Source organism: Aythya ferina (genome assembly GCF_964211825.1).
Source record: "Aythya ferina genome assembly, chromosome: 5".
Taxonomy (NCBI): domain Eukaryota; kingdom Metazoa; phylum Chordata; class Aves; order Anseriformes; family Anatidae; genus Aythya; species Aythya ferina.
The window spans coordinates 53,692,467-53,719,631 of record NC_140301.1 but is presented as its reverse complement, the minus strand read 5'-3'; the positions used below and the strand labels follow the sequence as shown (position 1 = coordinate 53,719,631).

The 27,165-nt window shown below is 39.2% G+C and overlaps 1 long non-coding RNA gene across 5 annotated transcripts in view; it reads left to right on the top strand.

Annotated features, from left to right (window-relative positions):
- Positions 1 to 27,165, top strand: part of LOC311437606 — a 161,950-nt gene that overhangs the window by 73,823 nt on the left and 60,962 nt on the right. The window lies entirely within an intron of this gene.

The window sequence follows — 27,165 nt, the reverse complement described above, 5'->3', positions numbered from 1 at the left end:
TTGTTCATGTTGGGTCTTTTAGTATTAAATGAAGCAGAAGAAAGGAAGGAGCTAAAGAAGAGAGTAAAAGAAGGGACCATTCTTATTTTGCCCAACCAGTAAACATGTATTTGTAGGATAATAACATCTTGTTTGTTGTTGCTGTTTTACATTTTTGCACATTTTTTCATTAGGGATTGTAGATGACTACCTCAGAGAATTTGGAAAATAAGTAAAATGTATTTGAAGAGTATGTAAACCTAGATTTTCCTCTGAGTGTGCTGTCACGATGTGAAATTGAATGAGTTATATTTTATGCTGCTGCAGCAAGACATGGACAGGTTGCTAGGAAAGTATTATCAGAAACTGGTTGAAATCAAGAGATGCAGAAGGAAACACATTATTCAAGGCATGGAAATCACTGTCTTAACTTCATTGCCAGTCCCAAAGGTTAGTAAGAGTTTGCTGAATTGGATGTATTGCTGCAGGCTCTGTCTAAAGTAAAGTGGAAACTGAAAATTCAAATTTAAGTGACTATTAGAGACTTAGTGAAAAAAGTTATGCAAAAGTTGGCTGCAGTTATGATGGAAGGTGCAAAGGAGAGGATGTTGCAAGGTTGGTGTTGCCTGACTAGAAGTGTTGTATAAACCTAGAGAAATTATCCATATGACTTTTAGAAAAAGTATATACAGCAGTTACAAATAAGGGCTCTTACAAATATGGACAACTATAATACTGGAAAACCAATGTTTGCTTACTAAGACTTGATATTATTTGGTAAATGAATGGCCTTTCTGGGTCCAAGTTAGGTGAATTACAACAACAATAAAGTTACATAATGACTGGAAACTCTTTTTTCCTGGATGTGTGTAGACGGTGGAGGAGAAAACAGAAAAAAGTAAAAAAATTATTTGGAAAGGGGAGTAGGGGTGGGAACTCTTGTGTTGTACGAGTTTACTGTTTTACCATTATGTTTGGGTGCAAACAGATCAGAAGTGCTGCAGTTTTTCAAGTGGGTAGTTTCCACTTAATCTAGTGCATTAACGTCACTAGCCACTGGGTGGAGGTGGCAGACAAACTTCCTATTAGGTGTTTTACTATAAAAAGAATGGGTGAGAAAGTAGCCCAAGATCTAGAAAAGTAACTAAGAGACATGGTGGAACTGCACGTCAGGCTGGGGCTGGCAGTTGACGTGGACAAGCTTCATAAGTAAAACGGTTTTTAGTTCTCATTTGGCTTTGTACTTTAGAAAGATAAAACAAAAGATTTGTGGGCATTGTAGAAAAAACATTTCTATCAAAGTACCTGATGTTTAGCTCTAGGAAATCTGATGCTGCAGCTGTAGGAAATGTCATGCATCAGCTGATGGCCATGACCTTAACCTTTCAGGTTCAATACTGAATTTAAATCTATCTCATCAGCTCAGAAATATCTTGTGAGATCCTGGATTTCCTTGACAACCTAGATAAACTCTGTCATCTTACAGAGTCTGGGAAATTAAATTAGTAAGAGGAGTTTGGCCTGTCATATTTCATTTTAATTTTTCATGTGGAGGCAAATCCTGAAGGAACATGTCCCTTAGCAGGAGGGCACTTAACCTTTTTAGTGGAGCTGGACTTAGTGTGAAGTCTCTCTGAGGAAGAAGGAGTAATCATATCAAGAAAGCAAAGCAAACTGCCATGCTCTGACTTGCTCTTCAAACTAGTGAACAAGGCCAGCCTTTTACTGAACTGTAAGAATATTACACAAGACTTATCCTGCATTTCTACTACTAAGTACTTGAGTCACCGAAGGTATGTCTACTCAGGGTTTGGCAGCCAGATATGAACTCGCTCTGTCCACGCTCCAAACTGGCTGGGTGAAAGTTGGCTCTAAATACGAAGCTGTGTAGCCATGATTAGCATGTGGCTGAGCCTGAACTAACAAGTCCTGCTGGGAAGCAGAATATACTAACTTGTGATCAGCATTACAGGGTTGCAATTACATGACTTTGGGATTAGATTTAGCTTCTATCTGGGTATCTTGGAGCACTTACAGAGGGAACTGGCATCTGCTTGCAATCTCCCATGGAAGTGTACCCTGAATATGTTAGAAGAGTTAGCCAAACATGGTGACCTGGAAAAATAGTTCCCAAAACACTGCCCATTTTATTAAAAACAACAACAAACAACAACAAACACAAAAAACCTTCAGTAAAAATCTAGTGCCAAACTCCAGCTTTAACAAACTATCTGTTTTCAGGTGCCTTCTGTTGGGTCTGAAGCTTGAAGTATGTTAATGTTAGAGGGAAAGACTTACAACTGTACTTGCTACTCAAACTGTATCTGAATGGAAACCCAGCTGGTCAGTGGGAAGGACTGTGCAACCATGACAAGTGAACACCTTGAAGTAATAGCTGCCTGAATGGTATGTCACTCCAGTACAGACCATCACACAAGCAACTTGCTTCCTTCCTTAGAATGAATAGAAAGTGCTAATGGATGGCAGCTTATTTAACTGGTGTCCTAGACTCTTGGGTCACTTAGGTACTTCTGCAAGATGTGTCTCTTTCAAATTACTTTCTGTATTTCATTTCCATGTCTGTTATTTTCAGAAAAAGAAACTTTGGCTATTTAAAAAGAGCTATGGCTATTTAAACAATTATTTTGTCCTTAGTCCCAGGAGTCCATTAATTGACATGTTCTTGAACCAAATTAAAACAATGTATTCTGTGTGATATAAAACTATTCTTAACTAAGGCAATGGCTCACTATACAGTCATTAGATTAATACCAACTATTATCATACAGGATGCTCATCTGTTTTTACTGAGTTTTCTTAACAAAATGGAAATGTATGATTAAAGTCATCCTGTCTGTCCCTCTAAAGTTGTGCCTGTGAATGAGTCACTGCTTTACAAATGGGTGTTGCCAGACGTTGATATTGAATGCGGCTCCAGCTCTCAGAGCTCTGGGTCCAAAACTGCATTCTTGGAGTCCATACTGGAACACAGAAGTTCCCATTGAAATCTGTGGGAATTCTGCATGGCCAAAGCCCAGCTACCTTTATGGCTGGCTGTGGCAGCTCAGAGAGGGATGTAACTCTATGCAGTAGGCACTTAACAGCTTGGGGACTTGATACAAGTTTTATGCATCTCTTCACTTAGTCACTTGAAACCCATGATGGAATTAAGGTTACCAAATTCCACTTAAACTTTGTTTATTTGAGGTCATTTTTGTGCTCTCTGCTGTCTCTGGACGTGACGCTTTCTGCTCCACTGGTGAAACTGCAGCTGTGGTTTCCATGCTCACTGGGCACAAGAACTATTTGTACAAGCCCCGGTGTGTCAGTCAGCTTGCCTGCTGTGCCTGCTGCAGTGGCCTTGGATAGCTGCACGAATGGTGGAATGTGCTTCAGCATTTTGGCAGATATACAGCTGTTTGCATACCTCAGAGTAAATAGTTCCCAAAGATGTTTGGGTGGAGTTGCTCTCAGAAAGCTGTGTCTTATGGGCAAGGTTGACCCAACAGTTAATTTGCTTCACATACTAGATAGGGTTTGAATAGCCCTGGCCTTGGGGAATTTCACATCTGGATTCAAACTCTTTATGGCTACTGTCCCCTAATCTGTGCCATGGGCTGTTCCCAAGTCATAGCTCTGTACTTTTCCAAGCTTTGTTTTTCATGTAGTCCCCTCAGGGCCATTTGTAAAAGTAGGAGGGCCAGACTGGTAGTTGTAATAAAGAGAAGCATCATCGCTGACGTCAATGAGGCTCTGCCACTTCACATTTGCAGGGATCAGACCCGTCTAGCAGTGGGACAGTCTGCTGGGGGGGGGGGGGGGGGGAAGGGGAGGCAGCCTGAGAAGTGTTGGGTTTGCACTTTGCAAAGTGACAAACAGTCTGAGTGCGGTAGCCAGATGCATTTATAAAACAGGCTGTTGGAGAGACAGCTCTGTGTGGAGACTTGAGTCTTGACAATCAGGTCATTGTCCTGATATTCCATGTCTTTAAGACATTTTTTTAAAAAAAAAACTTAATATATGGACTTCTGTGAAGATAATTGGCTGAGACCCTTTCCATGTTTCTGGGTGGTCTCATGTGTCATGGGAGGCTGCTTGTGACATAGCTGCTTTTGTGCAGTTGGGTAAGGCAGTAGTGGAGAATCCAAGGCTGGTTGCTCTCTGATACCAAATGTATGGCTTCACATACATTTGAAGGAGAAGGACCTCACCGAGACAGTTAATGCTTCCAAATACTTTACCTATCTGAAGATATTTAAAATATTTTTGAAAATTTAAGGGAATAAACCTGAATTAAAAGAAAGGGTAATCAAAACCTCTGAGTAAAGCAGAAGAAAGCCAGGGTTTTCTCATGGGTAAAGTGGAGAAGGGGGAAAAGGCCACTCAGTAGTAACACACCCATTCTGAGATCCACTAGTACTGTTCTCAGAGCTTTGCTTGTCTGGTGCATTTCTCCTGTGTTCATCTTAATCGCCTCTCCAGAAATCAGCAATTGGGAACACATAAGAAGTAATACTCTTTGCCAGGTAAATGGGAACAATAGTGGAATGGGAAAGAATGAATCACTGCCATTAAAAAGAAAACTAGTGTTGCTCTCATCATCGACACAATGCAGTGTCTATTCTCAAATGTCAGGGCTAATAACTCACCATTTACAAATTAGATTTAACCCCCTCCCACACAAACCCACATAGTCCTTGCTAGCCTTCAAGCTTAGGTCATAGCTGCCTTTCTCAGAAGGCCACCAATAAAACCTTCAAAATATATCTTCACCAGACAGTCTGGCTGCTTTCAAGATTGAATACTCCTCCTCTTTTGCCTTTGGATGCTGTTTTGGTTACAGCTACATCACTGAAAAATGTGGAAATATCTTTGAAAGCCCATGTAAGGTCCTAATTATCTATTTAATTATCTATTATCTATTTATCCTATTTATCTATTATTGAGTACACCCTCAGTAAGTTTGCAGATGACACCAAGTTAGGTGCGTGTGTCGATCTGCTTGAGGGTAGGAAAGCTCTGCAGGAGGATCTGGATAGGCTGCACCTATGGGCTGAGGTCAACTGCATGAAGTTCAACAAGGCCAAGTGCCGGGTCTTGCACCTGGGGTGCAATAACCCCAAGCAGAGCTACAGGCTGGGAGAGGAATGGTTGGGGAGCTGCCAGGCAGAGAAGGACCTGGGAGTGACGGTGGATAGTCACCTGAATATGAACCAGAAGTGTGCTCAGGTGGCCAAGAAGGCCAACGGCATCCTGGCTTGTATCAGGAACAGTGTGACCAGCAGGGCTAGGGAGGAGATCGTCCCCCTGTACTCAGCTCTGGTGAGGCCGCACCTCAAGTACTGTGTTCAGTTTTGGGCCCCTCACTACAAGAAGGACATGGAGGTGCTTGAGCAGGTCCAGAGAAGGGCGACAAAGCTGGTGAGGGGCCTGGAGAACAAGTCCTATGAGGAGCAGCTGAGGGAGCTGGGCTTGTTCAGCCTGGAGAAGAGGAGGCTCAGGGGCGACCTTATCGCTCTCTATAGGTACCTCAAGGGAGGCTGTAGTGAGGTGGGGGTTGGCCTGTTCTCCCACGTGCCTTGTGACAGGACGAGGGGGAATGGGCTTAAGTTGAGCCAGGGGAGTTTTAGGTTAGATGTTAGGAAGAACTTCTTCACTGAAAGGTTTGTTAGACATTGGAACAGGCTGTCCAGGGAAGTGGTGGAGTCACCATCCCTGGAAGTCTTTAAAAGACGTTTAGATGTAGAGCTTAGGGATATGGTTTAAGTGGGGACTGTTAGCGTTAGGTCAGAGGTTGGACTTGATGATCTTGAGGTCTCTTCCAACCTAGAAATTCTGTGATTCTGTGATTCTGAGAACCATTATCTACAGATGAAATAAATAATACAAGTAAGAAAAATTACAAAGTTTTGGTTACCTTAATAAATTCCTAAACGTGAAGGAACTCATAGAGCTCTATCCAACGCAACCAGAAATTATTAATGCAGGTGGGAATATCAAAAGCTTGAGTGTTTCAGCTGGAACCTTAGAACATCTTCTACTGAGATGAGGTTTTTCATCCTGTGTTCTGATAGACTGTAACTGTAGCTGCCCAGAAAAGATGTAAAAAGGATGCCAGTTTCCTAGATAAGCATCATGTAGGTGTACAACCTGAGATGTTGTTAATTTCAGATGCTCATAGGGTTATTAATAGACTCCTTACTTTGGAAGTAATGAGCTTGTTTGAATTCCTGGTCCTGACATATAAGAAACATTCAGGATACGTTTTTCAATCAGAATAGCTTTTGAAGTGAAGCTGAGACAGATAACTGGAAAAAAAGAAAACAGAAACAAATTTGAGACTGAATAGTAAAGTCCATTTAACAGATTCTGCTTGCCCAGTCCAACGCATGCAGTTTTTTTATTAATTAATCAATCATTCTCTCTTTCCATGCAGATTGAAAATTCTTCAAAGTGGGGTACATGCAGTTCTTAGCACAGCTGCTTGCTGGGGGTGTGTGCTCTGTGTGGGGGATCTATCAGCAGCCTGACTACCTCTGTGTGATCTTGGGTAAAGCCTGGATAAAAATCAAAGGCCAGCTTGTTCTGTTTTACCAAATGTGTTGCCTGGGGCCTGCTAATTAATAGAATGTCTAGGAATGTCATACATCTATTGAAAAAAAAGTGTCACTTGAAAATTGCTATTGTTTTAATTGAATGTTGTCATTTTCACATAGTGACTGATATCTCAGCGTACCAGCCTTTTTGAAAGAGCAAACTGGAACATGGGAAAACAGGCCACTCATAGGGAAACACTGTCTGTTTTTAAGTTATTTTTTAACGTAGGTCTCACAGAGCATAAATGCTCCCACATGTTGACTGGGGGGCCTTATCCTGAAATCCAAACGAGTGTTCCATTCTTTTGAGTTATTCCATCAAATGTTAGTGCCTGAGGCCTACTGTAAACAGGGGTTGCAGAATTGGCCTGATTTTGACCTAGCAATAGAGCATAACTCTGTGAACATTTGTTGGAGATACGGCACTTAGTAACATGGGCAGAGCAGCTGAAACTCAGAGGTTGTGCATGGTGGTAGGCATGCAGGGTTGTCTACCAGTAAGTGTTTGCAGGATTGGACAGTAGGTGGTCCTACTTTATTTGCTGTTTTAACAGAAGTCTGGTACTTGTTATTGAGTGAGTTAGTTCCTCTGGGAAAGGTGGGTGTAACTTGTCAGGACATGAAGGATAACTAACCTCAGACATTTGGGAAGTTGTGTGTGTGTGTGTTTTGATGCATATGATTGTGTTATGTAAAATAGTGAGGCTCACCCCCTTCTCTGCCTGATCGTGCCCTCTTGTGGGTTTCTGTGCAGTTCCTTTGAAGGAGAAGGGTAGCTCATATGATGAGGTGAGAAAGAAGATGAATGGAAATAGAAACCAGGAGGAATCAGATCTTCAGCTGAATAGCTTTAAGGGCTTCTAGCATTCACATATGTTTTGGCCTGTGTCACTGGGACCATAGAGGAAAAAGGAACATTATTTAAAGGCTAGACCTTGATTTTTAGGGAATGCTTTGGCCAGGATTTAATTGTGCATAATAAGAGATATTTTATATTATATCTCACTGTAAGAATTCTTCAAATGCAACTCCTTGCTGTTAGAAGAAACTAAAATACTTTTTTTCCTTCTCTCTGTAGTTCTTGGATTGGCAGACAGTTCTCCTACATTTTGTTTCTATCAGTGTATTATAGCAAAGGTGCATGTTTTGGGTCGTGGGTATCATTTGAAGGTTTCTTGAAAACTGTTTACTCAGTCAGCAAACAGGTCATTTGATGCTAGGTTTTCTGGGAACCCAGCAAACATGATGGCATTTTGGAGGTGGAAGGAAACAATGGATAATGAGGGAGAATATTTTTTCATCTGTCAAATACAGCCATAGTATCTCTGCAACACTGTACTTTAAGTGCAGTATGCTGGTTTTGGCTTTTGGGAGAGTTCTGAAAGAGTTTTGTGCACTACAGTCTGATTGACAAAGAGTTTTTCTGTCCTCACATGACCTTCTTTTAATTTAAAAAAAATTCAATAAAAGTTCAGCCACACAGCAAGGGATGAATTTAAAGACTGCACACCATGTGACAATGGTAGAACTTTCATAATAGCTGTCATATTTGTTGGTTTAAAAATCAACTTCATTGTCATAGTTAATAGTTTGCAGCTGCTGCAGAACACAGGCAAATTGCTATGTATGTGTCAGTCTTAAATGCAAGTAAGATCCACTAACTAGGACAACTGGGTTAGTTTTTCCTATCTATTGGTAGTATTGCTGATCATCATCTCTACGCGATGAGAGGAATTCATTGCCACATTTCAGCACTGCTGAGCTGGCTATGTGATCTTGCAAGTAAAATAAACTTGTTTTCAGTGGTCTGCCAAAGTATACTCCATGACATCCCATTAAAAAGGCTTCCAGGGTTATGTATAAGAAGGTGAAGTCCCTCTGCAAATCTGTAGGATATCATCAGCATTGATTTAATCAATGAAAGTAAGTTACATGAAAGGTGTTAAAGAAACAGAATTTATCACCTAATATGATGCTCAGGAGTAAAAGAAGCCATTCTGGAAGATCACCAGGTAAACTCTCTGCCAACAGATAGCTTGTGAAAAGTATTTGCAATTTGCACCAAGTCCATATCAAATGGAAATGGGAAGTTAGATGGAACAAATCCTCTCCAACATGCTTATGAAGGCGATTAAGCTCAGAAAGGCCCAGTGGTCAAAGTGTAGCAGCGGGCTGAGAGCAAGCAGAGGAGTATGTGAAGGGCCTGCTAATTATCCTGAACTGGAGGGCAATTCAAAGCATCCCTGAGGTATTTTAAATTGTGACAACTGCAAGGAATTGTGTCTGAAGTGGTATGTTGTGCTGTTAGTCTGGCTAATTATAGTCTTAGATTTAGGGAGATTCTACTTTTTTTTTTTTTTTTTTTTTTCTTCTTTTTTTTTCCCCTCTCCTTTTACTGTATCTGCTGTTAGAGCAAAAGTGAGCTTAAACTGTGGGCCTAAGTTGTAGACTGAAATTTGAGGGGCATTCTTTTTGAGCTATCTCAGAAAGGCTGCAGTTATTAAAAGTAGGGCATCCAGAGCATTAGGAACCTGTCACTGTGTGGAGAAGTCAGGGAGTTCAACAAGTGCAAGTCAGGAAATCTAAGATGATGTGTTCTGTTGGCTGAAGCTCAAGTTTTTCTACCAGGAAGCAAATAGTAGAGGAGTGAGAAGGTTTAATGAGTAAGTATACAAGATGACGGTGCTTTTAATCCTGAAGTCAAAGACTCAGAACCCAAAGGGAGGGAGGGAGTCCCCAGGGAAGGGTAGATGCATGTATGTACACATGCATGCACACACACAAACACTCCTGCACTGGATTACTGGTCACCGCTACTTCACTTAGGTGAAGTTTTTGATGTGTTTTCTGGGACAGAACTTGACCCTCAGGTCTCATTTACAATTCAGAGTAATTCAGCTTGGCATTTCTGTGAACATTGTACAATTACAATATTTTCATCTCTTGTTATCCTTTCAAGCTTGGTTAATTTGTCATTCTGCTAGTTTGCTTTATTCACATAGAGACCATGACTAGCACTTAAGTCTGAAGTGAATGTATGAGATCTCTAGTTAATTTGTGCTTTCTTTCTCCCCGTCTTCTGTCTTTCCTTCTTTTTGGATGTTGTTTTGATTTAGAAATGAATGGAAGCGTATACCAGAAGATGAATGCAACCTTCAAAACACCTCGTTCAGCTTTGTAGAGGGTTCTGGGAGAGTAGTTCTGTGGAGTCTGGAAATGCTTAAAAATAGGTACCTCCCCCATTCCTTAACTGTGTTCTTCTTCCTCTTGATGGAGTTTCCTAGCCCCAAGGAGGGCCATCTGGACTGAGCCCAGGTAATTCAGGAGCTATTTCACAATTGGATCAAATGTCCTTTCCTCAGCAAGAGAGAGAGAAGGAAGAGAGAGATACTCCTCCTATTAGAATAGTTGGGACAGATATCTGGATGATAACATTTGTTTATATGTTGGAACTAACCCTTTAGTCATAGAGCTGTCCATATTTTCGTGCCTCTTGGGATAGGGTATCTTACAGGTGTTTGACCAATAGTTCTCTACATCTGACATCCATGATTGTTTCCTGAAGAATGCTGACAATGAAACATGTTGTTTTCCTCTTTTGGAAGACATTCTTTTCTAAAGGAGATTTTGCTATCTGAGCCTACAATAGCAGTAGAACTATGTGATTAGAGATGGGGTGGAATTTGTCTAACTACATATAAGTGCATATGAAATGTGAAAGTCTACAGTTATGGAAGTTACTGAGCAACCTTCTATGATAAGAGGGTATGCATTCCATATGGTCAATGGATTGCAGGTACCAACTTATCCTAAAGCAGATGTCTAAAATGTCAAATAGACTCTGCCATAACAGTGCTGGTATAGCTTTATTGACTAGACAGGAGATGAAAAAAGATGAGAGCCCCAACATTCTTTGCCTTGTTATCTCACAGTGGTGGGGCATTTTACAGAGGTGCTCTTTTGTATTTCATCTTCCTTCTCAGGTTGCCTTTCTCCTCTCCACTAAATATTGACAGGACTTTTCAGAACAGACATGAATTATATCTGTTTGTTGAATATAATTTCTGATGTTTCTCATTGGAGCTTTGCTTGGGACACCACACAATCTGCTGACATTTTGGAACTCCAGGAGAAAAACAGAACATTTCCAACAGCAAAGGTCTCTTGAAGTTGTTGAAAGAAGAGTAGAACAGTGGCTCTTCTTGTACTTTCTTTTCTTAAGGTATTTTTCTTCCCATCTGATTTCCAAAGAGGAGTCAGATTTTCATTTCATGTTGTCCCACCCCTGTGGCATTTTTGACATTGGACAGAAAAGAGAAGCCTTGCGTTGAAAAGGTGTCATCAAAACAATGACTAGATATACTTGGAAGAAAGGTTTATTATTTGGCTTGCTGCACCGAGAGCTGCTAATTGTCAAGCAATTATGACCAGACATAATTTTTTTCAGTGTTTAAAGCTGCCTCTTGGGTTTAATATCTGACTGAAAACAAAAGGTGGAAAAATTTGAAGAATTTGGAAAAGGCCAAGAGATGTATAAATATTTCCTCAGGGCATCTTTTGCTACCTTGAATTTAAGGCCAAAAGTTTGGCTACCACTGCCTCCTTAGAAAGCATTCTTGGCTCCAATGGTCTGATACATCTTTTCTCTCCTTGCTTCTCAAATAATCAAATCATAAAAGTAGTTTGGGAAATCCATTTTGCATCTGTATCCCCTCTGATCTTTGAATGCTTCAGGAGTCAAAACTCCACATGGATTTGTCACAGCTGAGGGCTGTGTGTTTGACTCAAAAAACCCTTTGCACGCAAATTAGAGGGCAACCAGTGCAAAACAATGTGGTTATAATGCATTAACTGAGCAGGAAGCATGGCGATCAGCCTATGCTGTGTCAGGAAACAATTTGTCTGTGGAAATGGCATGGCACGGTGCTGGGGAAGACAATGCTGCAAGCAATGTTCAGTAGGCTGGCTGCTCAAGAAGGTCCTACAGGGGCACTGTCAGTAAATCAATAGGCTTGATTTATCACTGTATTATATTAATTCTACTCCAGGGTGACTTCATTCAAGTCAGTGAATTTGTCCTAGGGTAAAACTGGAGAAAAACAGTGCCTCATCTCTCTTGCTTTTTGCATGTATTGCTTCCATAGAGCCACAATGACACTTTCAGTTCTGTCCTCTTCAGGACCTGGCTGTGACAAGGTGGGAGCTGGAGGCCTTTTAGGGTCGCTTGGAGGAGATGGGGTATAATCTTGGTACTGGAAGAAGTTTCTGAACCCCAGATTTGCCAGCTCGTCTTTAAAAATAATTCCTGATGAAGTTACATGAATCTTACATTGTGGTTATTGGGAAACAAGGCACTTGGAAAATAGGATTTACTGTTGCGATGGAACACCAGAGGCTGTCACACCACTAAACTGAGAATAAACAGAGAAGAAAGCCTGCATGAGAATGCCATGAAAGTGGCTATAAATGAGGGAGGGAGTAAACTCTTGCCTCAAAACAAAGAGTTTGGCATTTGCCTGTAACAACATGCAGGTGCTTTGCCAGCATGAATAGGATTGAGAACTGGAAATCTACATCTCCATGTTCATCTTTCAGCAGGCTTCCAAGCATACTCATTTTCATTCAAAATCACTACCAAGCTGTTTATGATAGATCTGTGCCAACTGCACTGTTTTATGTAGCCATCTAAGCCAAATCATTGTGACCTGATGTGACTCAGTTTTTTAAAAGGGTGCGCCTTCAGAATTCTCATTTTCTTCAGTTCAAAGTGAAACACTGGGAAAAGTATTGGAATGGATTTGAAAACAGTGCAGCATTTTTATGCAGAGGCAAAAGTGCTATTCAGGCAGACACTAGAAGAAAATATGTCTCGGGTGTGTTTTTCAAAATGGGTCTGAAATATTCACTGGAAAAATATCAGGAATCTTTGACTTAAATAAACTAGTTCATGTGCTCTGATTTAGCCTATATATATGGTCTTGGGAACTGAAAAAAAGAGGTTCTAGGGGCTCTGTTCCTGAAATGTCAGTTTGTTTTTTGTTATCTGTATATACCTTTATTGAAAGGGTATGTGGACTTTGCTTTTTTCCTCTTTTTCTTTTTTTTTTTTTTTTTTTTATTCTCCACCTTTCTCTTTCTTCTTCATATTTCTCTGAATATGAATCTTATATCTTTATGTGAATTTAAAGCCTATTAAAGCTATGCAGAATCATTAAGTGGAAAACACTCCTTTTTTTTTTTTTTTTTTTTTAAGTTGAATATACCATTTTAGAATATCCCTTATTTATGTATTTAGTGGTTTAGATATGTTCTCATGCATAGGTAATGGGTGACTATGCATTTCATTCTTTCTTCCTCAAATACTGCTAAACAGATCAACATGAAATTTTAATCAGGTTCTTCAAATTGAAGTCACATGATTTCAGGCTCATAAATCCTTTTGACCAGTGTAAGATGTTTTGATACTTAGTTGAAGTTTGTTGCTGTCTTTCTCTTCAGCACCTCTACCTACATTTAGCTTCTTCTGTGATTGAGCTGAATATTTTGGCATTGTCTGAACCTGTAATCAACTTGTAATCAGGAGCTGGTCTTATGTACAACAAAACTTACCAGTGGTACTGTGTTGATTGTTTTTCAAAGATTTGTACTACAACAGCTACCAATAAAAATGGATGTATTTATTTTCCCCCCAAAAATAATCCAGTCTAGGATTATTTTTTTAATATAGTAGTTGATAAGATTCTTCCTCCCGATGAAACTAGAGTCAATGGCATAATTGATGAAATAAGGAGGAGAAGATTACCCAAAATAACCTTTTAGCATGAATCTTTATTTGAATGGGAAAAGATTTTTTTGAATGTACTTGTTCCAGATAGTATCTACATTTCTTAGAAATTTGCAGGGCTTTTTGTGGGAAACCCCCAAACTATTTTTGTGTGGCTTTGGCCAAAAATATTTGGTTTTCTCTTACCAAATTTCAAAAAGGTTGAATAGTTGGCTTTTCTGAAGGAAAGGCAATACTTTCCATACAGAAAAGTTCCCATTTTCTTTCTAGCTCTGCTTTTTCGCATTTCTGACAAGGAAAAGAGTAGAAATGTACCTGGAAGTATAATTATTGTATTACAAAGTTTGAAAGTAAAAATAAGACTTACAATTTTAAAGTTTTTGCTTGTTGTAGCACCAATCAGTGCCAATGTATTAGGCTCACACTTTGTCTTAAATGCAAGCATATATAAGTATTTCTGCCACTGCATCATAGCAAATGCCTTTATGGCTTATTTCCAAATGATAACTGTTACTGAAGTATAGAAGCTGTGGTTGCCTAAAAAAATCTGTACTGTTGCCAAAAGGGAGCAGTTGCCCTTATGATAATGTTTCCTACATCATTCTCCTGGAGAACCTGTCTGCTCCTGGCTTGGATGGATGTATTCTTCATTGGGTAAAAAGCCTGGATGGATAGCTGGGCCCAAAGGGCCATTGTGAATGGAGTTAAATCCAATTGGCAGCTGGTTCCAAGCGGTATTCCCCAGGACTCAGTAATGGAAACAAGTTTGCTTAATATTTTTTAATCAATGATCTTAATGAGGGAATCATGTGCACCCCCAGTTAGTTTGCAAATGACATGAAGTTGGGTGGGAGTGTTGATCTCTTCAAGGGTAGGGTCACTATGCAGAGTGATCTGGATAGCCTAGATAGGCTGCATCCCATTGTGTGGCATTCAACAAGGTTAAATAGCAGGTGCTACACTGGAGCCTTAACAACCCCATTCAGTGATATAGGTTGGAGGAAGGATGTCAGGAAAGTTGCCTAGCAGAAAAGGACCTGGGAGTGTTGGTTGACAGCTGTTTGAACATCAGCCAGCAGTGTGTTCAGGTGGCCAAGAAGGCCAATGGCATCCTGGTTTTTATCAGAAATAGTGTGGCCAGCAGGACTAAGGAAGTGATTGTCCCTGTGTACTCAGATCTGGTGAGGCTGCACCTTGAGTCCTATGTTCATTTTTGGGTCCCTCAGTACAAAAAAAGACAATGAATTGTTGGAACACATTCAGAGAAGAGCAGCAAAGCTGGTGAAGTGACTAGAAAACAAGACATGAGGGTTGGCTGAGAGAAATGGTATTGTTTAGTCTGGAGAAAAGGAGGCTGAGGGAAACCTCAATACTCTGTACTGCTTCCTGAAGCTAGTCAGGGACCGGTCTCTTTTCTCAGGTGACAGGTACTAGGACATGTGGAAGTTGCACCAGAGGATGGTTAGATTAGATATCAGGAAGTATTTCTTCATGGAAAGCGTGGTTGGGACAGGCTCCTGAGTAGTGGAGTGCAGTGCAGTAGTGGAGTTACCTTCCCTGGAGACATTTAAGAGACATATGGATGAGGCTCTTAGGGACATGGTTTAGTGGTGGACCTGGTAGTGTTAGGTGATGGCTGGACTTGATGATCTTAAGGGTAATTTCCAAATTAAACAATTCTATGATTCTACCGTAAGCAGAGACCTGTAGTGTGGTGGAGACAGGACAAGGGAACACTGGTCTGATTCCCTTCCAAGACCTCAAAACCAAGGTTCAGGTTCATTTAACCTATAGAAACTTAAGATTTTCAAGATTGAAACAAACCTAAACAGCAGCCTATACCAACTACGGATAAGCAAGGAAGGGCCTTTATGTGTTTACATCCATATTTATTTTCAGGTGCATAAAATGCTTACATCACAATTCTCTGAAAATTTTGCTAAACAGATCAAACCACAGTAAGCAGCTGTCAGAAAATGACAAGCCCAGTTAAAGGAACCAGCTGTAAATCAACCTAAAAAAACACTCAGTAGATTATTTTGCTGGAAAATGCAGTTGGGGTGATGGCAGAGAGGGATGTAAGAGACTTGAAAATGTTAAAATGTTTTTGTCTGAATATTTTCTTGAACAAAATGTTCTTTATTCCATTGAAAAGAATGTTTTTTTTTTACAGATGTATCTACATTTAATAACTCAGTCTTAAAGAGGATTAAAAATTATATGAAATAATATTTTGATATTTTGATGCATAAAATGTCCAAGTAGTAACAGTATTTTATTTGCATTACATTTTTTTTTTCATTACAGTAGGATAAACAAAAAAAAAATCACTTTGATTCAATTTGGAATATTTCTTTAATTTTTTTTAGTCCAGTAAATAAAGTGAAAAACTAATTATTCCCTCAGGCCTAACAGCAAAGTTTTCACAGGGAAAAAAAGGCTGGAACTTTCTACCAAGTACAAACAAATTCTTGTTCATTTAAATTAGAATAAAAGTTGATACATAGAAAAAAAGAACTGAGACTGCCTTCTGACTTTCTCCTGACTGATATATATGTCTTAGGAAGTGTGACTCTCCCTTCACACATATATTCCAGTTGACGTAGTATGAACCTTAGATCCTGAACCTGTCAGGATCACATCACACAAGAACAAAAGTTTTAATAATGTAATGAATTTAATATTAAATTTTATTACTGAAAGATCTGCCAGAAAGTATGTCGTGCATTCCACCCCATATAAATGTCTGTCAAAAGGCTAGAAGTAGCCACTAGAAAATGCTCCCATGCATTAAACTTCATCTTCAAGGACACTATGCAGTCCTGCGTAGTGCTAAATGCTTGTCAAAAATGCAATGAGGCTGAAATATTATCACAGAATCACAGAATTTCTAGGTTGGAAGAGACCTCAAGATCATCGAGTCCAACCTCTGACCTAACGCTAACAGTCCCCACTAAACCATATCCCTAAGCTCTACATCTAAACGTCTTTTAAAGACTTCCAGGGATGGTGACTCCACTACTTCCCTGGACAGCCTGTTCCAATGTCTAACAAACCTTTCGGTAAAGAAGTTCTTCCTGACATCTAACCTAAAACTCCCCTGGCTCAACTTTAGCCCATTCCCCCTCGTCCTGTCACCAGGCACGTGGGAGAACAGGCCAACCCCCACCTCACTACTGCCTCCTTTAAGGTATCTGTAAAGAGCAATAAGGTCGCCCCTGAGCCTCCTCTTCTCCAGGCTGAACAAGCCCAGCTCCCTCAGCTGCTCCTCATAGGACTTGTTCTCCAGGCCCCTCACCAGCTTTGTCGCCCTTCTCTGGACCTGCTCAAGCACCTCCATGTCCTTCTTGTAGTGAGGGGCCCAAAACTAAACACAGTACTTGAGGTGCGGCCTCACCAGAGCTGAGTACAGGGGGACGATCACCTCCCTAGCCCTGCTGGTCACACTGCTTCTGATACAAGCCAGGATGCCGTTGGCCTTCTTGGCCACCTGAGCACACTTCTGGTTCATATTCAGGCGACTATCCACCGTCACTCCCAGGTCCTTCTCTGCCTGGCAGCTCCCCAACCATTCCTCTCCCAGCCTGTAGCTCTGCTTGGGGTTATTGCGCCCCAGGTGCAAGACCCGGCACTTGGCCTTGTTGAACTTCATGCAGTTGACCTCAGCCCATCGGTGCAGCCTATCCAGATCCTCCTGCAGAGCTTACCTACCCTCGAGCAGATTGATACACGCGCATAGCTTGGTGTCATCTGCAAACTTACTGAGGGTGCACTCAATGCCCTTGTCCAGATCACTGATGAAGATATTAAAGAGGACCGGCCCCAGCACCGAGCCCTGGGGGACGCCACTAGTGACTGGCCTCCAACTGGACTTGACTCCATTTACCACGACTCTTTGGGCCCGGCTATCCAGCCAGTTTCTAACCCAACGAAGCGTGCGCCAGTCCAAGCCAAGAGCAGCCAGTTTCTTGAGGAGAATGCTGTGGGAGACGGTGTCAAAAGCCTTGCTGAAGTCAAGGTAGACCACATCCACAGCCTTTCCCTCATCCACCCAGAGTGTCACTTTGTCATAGAAGGAGATCAGGTTCGTCAAGCAGGATCTGCCTTTCATAAACCCATGCTGACTGGGCCTGATCGCCTGCTTGCCCTGCAAGTGCTGCATGATGACTCTCAAGAGGAGAGTCATCTCCTCCATCTGCTCCATGAGCTTCCCTGGCACTGAGGTCAAACTGACAGGCCTGTAGTTTCCCGGGTCTGCCCTCCGGCCCTTCTTGTAGATGGGCGTCACATTTGCTAGCCGCCAGTCAACTGGGACCTCCCCCGATAGCCAGGACTGCTGATAAATGATGGATAGTGGCTTGGCCAGCTTCTCTGCCAGTTCTCTCAGTACCCTTGGGTGGATCCCATCCGGCCCCATCGATTTGTGCACATCCAAGTGCCGTAGCAGGTCACCAACCAGTTCTTTGTGGATAGTGAGGGCCACATCCTGCTCCCCATCCCCTTCCACCAGCTCAGGGTACTGGGTATCCAGAGAACAACCGGTATTGCCGCTGAAGACTGAGGCAAAGAAGGCATAGGGCACCTCCGCCTTTTCCTCGTCTCTTGTAACTAAGTTTCCCCCCGCATCCAGTAAAGGATGGAGATTCTCCTTAGTCCTCCTTTTTGTGTTGATGTATTTATAAAAACGTTTTTTGTTATCTTTAACGGCGGTATCTATTAAAGACATAGATATTTTTTTAACACATAGGAAATAAGGGATACTGTCTTTTATACAAAAGAAGGGATAAGAATGTTTTTACCTTCTGAAGCCATTAATTTTTGTCTTAGCCACAGTCAAAAGGGTTCTTAGAACAACTGCTGAAATACTTTATTTCTATCAGTAACAGGCAAATCCATATTTCTGGGTAAAGTTTTTCTAATTTCTTGGTAAAACAGTTCTAAGCGCTAAGGTACCAAAATTTGCAACATTGTAAATGTCACCTGCAGCGCAGCAGTCCATCTCATATTTGATTTTTCATATGTTTTTTTCACAAGCCAGTCATTTTACTGCAGATGAAGAGCTGCCCTTCCAAGACACCCTGGCAGCTCCACACAGATCTGGCAAGTCCAGGCAGCCATGGACTCGACCTAAAAAATCCTCTGAGAATGTCCCCTATGCAGGGAAATATCAGCAAGTTGCAGAACTTCTTTTGTGACTAATGCTTCATCTAACATGATGGCTAAGGGATGGCATGCCTCACGTGCTCAGCCAAGTAGAAATTAGACATATTTCATGTTGTTTTATATTACATTGACACTCACCGATACCAACTTTCTTCCTTTTCTTAGTCTGTGGGCTTGTGCCTTTTTTTTTTTTTTTTTTCACTGTAGCCTTAAAATAGGCAGAAATTACAAAACATAACAGAATAATCTCTTTCCCGTCCAATGATTGGCACGAAAAGGAACTTTTAAGTTCTGGAAGCTCTTAAGGTCTTCTTCATAAAGCAGATGAGTTTCTCAACATTCTACAGGCATTTTTGTAAAATTACCTAGGCAAGAGCAATCCTAGCCAAAACCAAGATTTATTAAAAACAGAGAAAATGGAATCCAAAGAAACAATTTCCTGAATAGCAGTGAGCTTAACACTTCAGTAAACCAGGCTTTCTATGATGGCACATGGCAGTGGGGGTTCAGATATAAAATTTCAGGTAGTTCACAAAACAAGGACAGCTAATGCATATGTCACACTTTTCACACACTTAATTCTCACCAGAGAATCACATTGTTATATACATTGCTATTAAAATACCACTATACCAAAATTTTTGGTGTTCATTACAAGTACTTTTTAAGTTAGACACACAAAGTGAAACACAACATCAGAAGCGCATATCCCTCATGATAGCCTCATATGGCAACTTCCATGTAAGTCAAATAGTTAGGTTATGTTATGTTCTGTCTGGAGTGAACATACACTTTAAACTTAAGAAGTCATTATTATTAACAATGACAACAACAACAACAAAATGAATTTACTTTGCCACAGAAACCAGAGCAACTGACATAAAATTTGGAAAAAAGTGAGAAGCTTTCATCAGCATGAGAGCTTCTGTTTCTTTTCCAGTTCGACAATTTATCTTAGTAAAAAGGCGTTACCTCTCTATAAAAGTTTTTCCCCTACCTTTGTTCAGAGCACTCCATTTACCTAAGTACCTCAAAGACATCAAAAGTTCAAAATTATCTTCCATATATATATATGCTTATATATATATGCTTATATATGTATATACACTCATTATCCTTCCTTACTGCTAGTGCAATGCCTAGATAAAAGAGAAGGGAAGTGTAAAGATTAAATTATCCCTAACGTTGCTAACCAACCCAAAGATTCTATGGAATGGAAATGTCCAAATAAAGATCTTGAGTTCAGTATGGAATGGTAAGATCTTCAAGGCTATACCTTGTAGGGTCATTGTTGCTGTGCTACAACAATTCTGTGTCATCTTTTTGATTTTTCCTTAACTGAATGATGTCTGCCCACAGCAGGAAAGAGTTCAGTACCCCCTCCTGGCAGATGCACCTGAAAATGGAAATATTTTGAATAAAGATGTGGCATATTGAGTCTTCAATAGGAAGTTAGAAAACAAGTTGCTTCTGGCCCCAACAATTCTTAGACTATGAGAAAGAGGAAGGAAATCTATAGAATAATACACATTTTCATGGTAAATTATGAAAAAAATTATGCAGCTTAAAATATTGCTTTCAAGTATTCCTCAGATAATCATTGACTCCATGTGTTTAAATACACATACTTATTGAATTGTAGATATCTTGCTGTATATGCTTTCATCAAAATGACTCAACCATAACTATTTTCACTGGAGTTAACGCACATGCTGCAGAGTTTCCAGTCCAGTCTTATTCTTTGTCATCTTTCTTATTCTTAGCTCTGAAATTAAGGCCTTATGTTTTAATAAGTGAAGAAGATACAAGATACACTACTTCCACAACCCAAGAAAGTTTTTTTTAGGTATAGTCACACTAGGCTGAGTCTTTGTTTACAGAACAGTTAAGGTTTCTACTTATTAAAAGAGATCAAATATATACTGAACTCCACTTTATCCATTGCAGAAATCAGCTTCAGAATTTTGTTATGAAGCTGTAAAACAGAGCACCAAGTGGGACTACAGATTCCAAAACTCTGTCAGAGAATCCCTTGGGCACTTCAACAGTGATTAAATCTACAGATTATTCAGGACAAAATAACTTGGCTTGCTTTTTGGCACCAGAAAAAAAAATACCACCATTTCTAAGACCTCAGTTTCAGTTTGCTCCTGATTTCCCAAACATCTCAAATTTTCACTGCTGGAATTCCTCACTGCTGAATTTCTTCCAGTTTTTTTGTTGAAGAGCCTTCTTTACAGAAATATCACAAAATTATCTGATGGCAAATATGGGTATTTTCTAAACCCACAGCTTAACTATCTAATCCCTGCATTTAAGCCTTGATCTTCATTTCAGTCATAGATGAAGCTTCCAACTCTGATTTAGGGAAGTTAGGAGATTCAATCCTTTCACTTAAAATAAGGAATAGGCAGAATAGCAGCAATATTGTACTCTAACCATCAGAAAAGCAGTTTCAGGGTCTGTAAAAGTATTCCCACAATCTACTTAGAAAAAACTAGGGGGGAAAAAACACCTGAGCATCACCTCTCTCTGTCTAGGAAGTGTAATACAGACTGGCAAAAATAAGACCAGGCAGTGTCTTAAGAAATGGAGGACATTAGAAGGCAGAAATCTATATGGGCTGCACACGTATACCTTCAATTTCACATCACAGAAGAGTAAGATTCAGGATCAGGGTGGCCATTTTAGGCTGACCTGCTAAAACATCCCACAAAGCAGACTATCCAGCAGTGCTAGTGCAAGTCATGTTTTCATACAGAACTGCCCCATACAACCAAAAATCTGTAATTCACTGTGGCACCAAGACTGCATAATATCATGCACATAACACCACTGCATTGCAATTTCAAAATAATATAAATTCATACTTCAACCAAAATATGTAGTCCTTGTTGCCTGTTCCTGCCACTCCTAAAGGCTTTCTTCTTAGCACACTCCTCCAGCTAGGGCAAGTTCAATTCTACTAACTTTTCCACTGTCATACCAAAATATGCTTCTTTTCAAATATTTGTTTGATCATTTTACAGTGAGGCTGGTTTACTGACATGCCTTATGTGATGAGTACCCATGAAGTGGCTTCAACAGTTGCTCCTTCCATTTTTGGATATGGTAGAAAGATTACTATAATTATATACTTATAATACCATCCAAAATGCAACTCTCTGTGCTATAGGACCAGCAGTCTGCAGAGTGCTGCCTTTCTTATTGATGAGTATTGGAACAGTAACTAAAATCTGGTCCAATAGCCAGAAAACTGTAACTTATGGAGTGACACACACACAAAGGCTTGTTTTGATTTCAGTATAACTCATTTGACAAGTGTTTACCTAGACAGCATGTAGTCAAAATGCACATTGTCATTTTCTGCAACCCCAAGTATGTGATGTGTCAAAATTCCTGTGAAAATAGATAAACAAAATCTGAAATTTCCAGATGGATGGCTCTATTGCAGGCAATTTACCCATGATTCTAGTTTAAAAATGCTTTAAATCACTTGTTAAAATACAAACACCTGGCTCAAAATATTATTACTTGAAACACAGTATACTTGCTGTAATCATGAAACAAAACTCTAAGTTTCTAGTGTCTAGTCAGATCGGCTAGGTACTTTGATTTTGGTGGATCTCATTTGATATAGTACTTAGGTGTCCTATTAGATGGAAAAAGAACAAAATGTTTCCTGAGAAGCCCAACACAGGCAGATAGACCAAAATGACTCAAACTGTCCACAGCAGTCTGATGTATTCAAGCTCTGGCAAAATGGAGAAAAAAGCTGTTGAGTCCATTTTCTGTAGCTTGTCTTCTGAGCACTTTTATACTTTTCTGTAGTACATTAAACATTCAGCCTGAATGCCAAAAGCTTGGTTTTTCAGGAAAAGTTATATGTGCTCTCTAGATGTCCTCTTTGTGATTTTATGTACTTAAAAGTTAAGTATGACAGCTGTAGCTCTGTATGTGGTTTGAGAGATGTGGTTTGCAGTTATATAAAGTCTCTAGAGTGGATCTTAAAAGTGTAGATACCTAGAAGTGTAAAGTGTAATCGGTTTATGCATTTTCTTCTCTTTCATTCCTATCTAATATAGTACAAATGCAGAAATGCACATGTAATGTGAAAGTTCTTTATTGACTCTTGATGAGTCAATACACAATTACACATGCTTTGTAACTCCCCTCAGTACCTAGAATGGTTGTGGAGGCTGGAAGGAAGCTCATAGCAAAGTGACAATTCTAAGTTTAATGATATCAGAAAAGTATACAGGCAACCACTGAAATTCTGACACTGGCCATAACAATTCTTTAGCTTACATAATTTTGTATATTGATGATAAAATACTGTACAAATAGTTGCTTGCATTTTAGAGAATACCTCATTTATTTATTTATTTATTTTTTTATTTTTTTTAATCAAACTTAAGCCTGAATTTTCTCATGATTACATCAGTTTTACTGATTTTAGTCCTCATATATGGAGTATAAAGGAAGAATATTCAATGAAGGGATATAGAACTCTATTGTACTGGAGTTTTAATCACTGTCTCATCTCTTGTCCTGATACAGCGACAGCTACAACCCCTACAGTCAGGGAGAGATGAAATATCCCCAAGTCCATCTGCCAAAATGAATAGCTGAAATTGAGAATAAATTCCTTTCTTACCCCATACTCCCAAACAATTTCCTGAAAAAAATAAATATGCAATTTTAATGCTGAACTCATTGTTCTATCTTGCATAGCTACAGAAAATATTAGTGGTCATAAAATGATTCATTCATTTTAAATGTCCACTGACTCAGTGACAACTAACAGCAGCAGTACATTCCACAGGTTCACCATAGATAACACATAGAAATCTTTGTTTTTTTAAACTGTAACATTTTGTCACAACAAAACCCAAAAGAAAACTTTACCTGCAGGCAGAGTTGAATACAGCATTGGACTTGGCTTTGAGATAGAGGAAGCACATATTGTGTAGTATTCTATTACCTCTTAAACACAGCTTAAACTATTTATGTTAAATCAAACACCTGTTTTCATTTCTGTTTTCTAGATGTGACCCTTTTGTTTTATTATATGGTCATGTTTTAAACTGAGGTTAATAGGGAGGAAGGAAGGATTGAAAAGTGTTTTTCATTGTGAAAAGCCAGTGCTAATCATTAGTATTTGGTGCTACTACATTTGGTTCATATTTTTCCCACATTTTCCATAGCATAAGTCTTGTGAATCTTATTACAGTGCAGCCCCTCAACCCAATTTATTAAACAATGTCTTACACTGATATAAATTAGTAAAGTTTTATACAGAGTACAACAAACTAAGCACTAAGTAAATGCTAAATTTTACTTAGAATAATTGTTCTCTGTGAGTAGTTCTCTACCTGTTCATGAAAAGCTGCATCTCAGATATGTGTAATGATAATGGGTGACCCCGAACAAGAGATCATCCCTAATTTCTTAATCCTGTAATGAATTAAATTTTGCTCCTCCTCTTCTTTTGTTAAGCTGTTTCAAGACTTTACTCAGTGGATTGTAAGGAAGCCTTTTTTTTTCTTCTTTCCTAAATTAATTCAGGTGTCTTTGCCTCCCAGAATTATCATTCCAGTTTTTACTTTGAGCTAACATAATTCACAGAACAACCATATTTTGTCTGTGCTCTTATTTTTTTTTTTCTCTCTCATATCAAAGAAGATTATCAGTTCCCTGTGAGGATGACTGGTCCTTCTTTCTACCTCTTCTGATCTGAATTCATCTTTGCACACAACTTAAGATAGAGAGGCTGCTGTTTATTGTCACCTTGCATCACCATTTTAATAAGACCCTATATTTGTTGGAAATATTTTGCTTTTTCTGTGGTCTAGTATCACATTACATTTTATCATCATGCTAGTGACTCATAGTAATCTTGTGATTAAGTTCTATGCCCAGCTCTTTTGCTTGATCTGTCATTTCTAGCTGACCAGAACCTCCTCCCCGCCCATCCCCCCTCCCCCCCCCCCCCTTTTTTTTTAAATAATGGGACTTATTAGTCACAGTACACTTGGTGAAAAAATATGTTGGCTAGTACATTCAGGAATAAATGGGTCCTACCATACTTGGTAGCATGTTTTTTTCCAGTTTGTGTGTGGGAAATTAATGTGTCTATATAATGATACAGCAAAATATTGATGAGGTCTTCATCCAGGTTTAAATTTGACCCAAGTTAGGGAATGACCAAATTCAGATCCTAATTCAAATTACTTCTTTCAATTTAATTTTGACCTTAAAATTCCAGTTTTATCCATGTTATTGAAAATATTTACTTGCAGAAGTTCTCTTTATTAAACTGTGGCAGTACTCTTAATTTTATTTCTAGCTGTTAGAAGGGTATGTATTTCAATACCAACATTCCAATGGTGACAGCCCTTCCACCATGTGTTGGTACATCTCTACTATCTGATTTCAGGTCCTTCTCTATTGGTTCCACTTCCTGTGGTTTGTAACCTTGCCACCTTTCACACATTCCTGGTAACTAAGTTGCCTTTCATTTATTTTATTATTATTTTTTTTTACTGTGTGATAAATCAGGTTTGGAGAGTTGGACAAAACTCTTCTGAACTTTTTCCTTTAAATCTCTTCTGAATTCAAGTTTGAATCTTACAAATTGGTCTCAGGTAGAGACCATATTAAGTGGCCATTTTCTCTGAATGCTTGCTTGTAAATTTATTTATTTTTGTTTTCTTAAGTTTATTTATCAGATCTGAATCAATTTAGTAATATAGAAAAATAGCAATTTATTTTTATTATTTTAATATTTTTAATATTTTTATAGTTTGGGGTGGGCAAGAGATCAATTTATTTGTAGAAATACTACTACCACTTACCATAAAAGGATATATATAGAAGTAAACAACTGATTTCCTCCAGTTCAAGAAACATAGGCTGTGTAGAAATTGTTCAGAGTTAAGAATCTTGATTTGGCAGCAGAAATATTCAGTGTAAATCAAGCCACATGCAAGCCACAAAGCCATTTTGACTTCCACTTCTCAGAAAGCTGTTTGTGGATATAGAGTTTATGCTGACAAATCTCCTTCCCATCACCTCAATCCAAAGAAATGTCCCTAAGGAAATGCTTTCAGAGAGAGATACAATCGTCAGCTAGCAATCCTTTCATGTTGGATACCTGTCTTTTTGCCAGGAAAGGCCATTTTTGATTCATGTGTGAGCAATATATATTTGTTGTGTTTCTGATTTCTTCAGACACTTCTACTCCCTCCAGCTGATTGAACAGCTGACTTATTCTGAACAGAGCTAGACAATTCTTCTTGGTGGAGCAGATGTCACTGAACAGCATGTTTGCATTTATTTATGTCTGTATTCTGACTTACATTCCATTTCACTTAAGGGGCTTGGGAAAGTATAGGGGTTCCATCAAAGGATAAACTGATCTGAAATAAAAGATTAAAGTCACATTTAGTTTCATCCCCTAAACCTATAGAAGTCTTCAGAGACTTCTACCATCCCATCTATCTGGCATATTTGGATATCAACCCCCAAATTAAGTTATTGAAATAGGGGTTGCTGGCTTCAGTAGATGTTACTTCTCTCCCAGTGATAGCAGTGGGGTTCATCAACTCCTAGGATAATTAAGCTATAGAAGATTCTGGGGCTTCTATTTTGTATGTTTTTCTTTAATGATTGGTTTGTTCATACAAAAACTTGCACCAACGTATGCAAGCATAACTAATAGCACTGAACACAGAGACTAGATTTCTTTATGTTCAAAGTTCCTGTGCAGAGCCAAGCTGAGAGCCAATATCACTAATGACATTTAGGTTTATACACATACACAGGTTTTTACTTGTATATTTTGAACTTTGTATCCCCAGAACACTGAAGAACCTGAAATTCCTCTTGTACTTCTCTCTGTGAAAAAAAAAAAAGAAAAAAAAAAGTGGGGACCGGACATTTTCCATTTTTTTTTTCCCACTTGCCCTTGGACATTTGCATATGGCATTTTGGCAAATACAGGTGTATAATTCATGCTGATCCTTTTGTCTGCTTGAAAAAGGTTTCTGCCTTTGGAAAATGTAGCTCTATATATTCTTGAGCACTTTTGACAACACTGCATTATTTTTGTTGTTGTTTCCATAGCCCACTTTGTTGGCCAAAGTGACTCTGTGTTGACACTACGTTGGCCAAAAGAACTCCTGCAGTTTCAATTGGCAGGGTTATTTTCCAGTTCCTTCCCTAGATTACTGGGACATTTAGCTAACTTTATACAGCTTCCTTGTTCCATCCAAAAGATGGGAATGTTTTGTTGAGAGCAAAGTGTGTCGTCTTTACATACTGTTTATTTTACGTTTAAGGAGTTCTTGAGTCAGGATGTCCTATGTCACTTTATGGTTTTAATAAGGAAGCTGTCATTTTTATTTATTTATTTTTAACTGAAAATTATTAACTGAGAAGATACAGATATTTCAATCCAAAGGTCTTTATACATATTTTGCCATAACTTACTTTACCTCATCAATTGTTCAGAATCTGCAAATGTAACACACTTTACTTGCACAAAATGTGATGGAATGAAAAGCTTGTTAGTCATCAGCACTAGTCAATAAAAGAAAACAACTAAAAAAACTTGAATATAATTTGTGTATTTTACTCTTA